This window comes from Eimeria mitis, genomic scaffold, assembly GCF_000499745.2.
Source record: "Eimeria mitis Houghton genomic scaffold, Emh_scaff1629, whole genome shotgun sequence".
Taxonomy (NCBI): domain Eukaryota; phylum Apicomplexa; class Conoidasida; order Eucoccidiorida; family Eimeriidae; genus Eimeria; species Eimeria mitis.
This window is the reverse complement of record NW_013569943.1, coordinates 8,676-8,925: the sequence shown is the minus strand read 5'-3', so window position 1 is coordinate 8,925 and position 250 is coordinate 8,676. Positions and strand designations below refer to the sequence as shown.

Genomic DNA, 250 nt, shown 5'->3' with positions numbered 1-250 from the left:
CCAGGCATTGGGGCTGGATTGCATGCAGCAGCAGCAGCAGCAGCAGCAGCAGCAGCACCAGCAGCACCAGCAGCAGAAGAAGAGTATATGTTGCTGCTGCTGTTGCTGCTGGTGGTGCTGGTGTTGGTGGTGCTGGTGTTGGTTGTGCTGGTGGTGCTGCTGGTGGCGGTCGTTGTTGAGCTTGTGCTGCTGCTGCTGCTGCTGCTGCTGCTGCTGCTGCTGCTGGGGGGGAGGGATGGAAGGGCCCCCT

The 250-nt window shown here is 62.0% G+C and overlaps 1 protein-coding gene across 1 annotated transcript in view; it reads right to left on the bottom strand.

Annotated features, from left to right (window-relative positions):
- Nucleotides 1-250, bottom strand: part of EMH_0040820 (uncharacterized protein) — a gene marked incomplete at both ends in the record, with an annotated part of 4,713 nt that overhangs the window by 2,304 nt on the left and 2,159 nt on the right. The gene's annotated exons all lie outside the window — the stretch shown is intronic.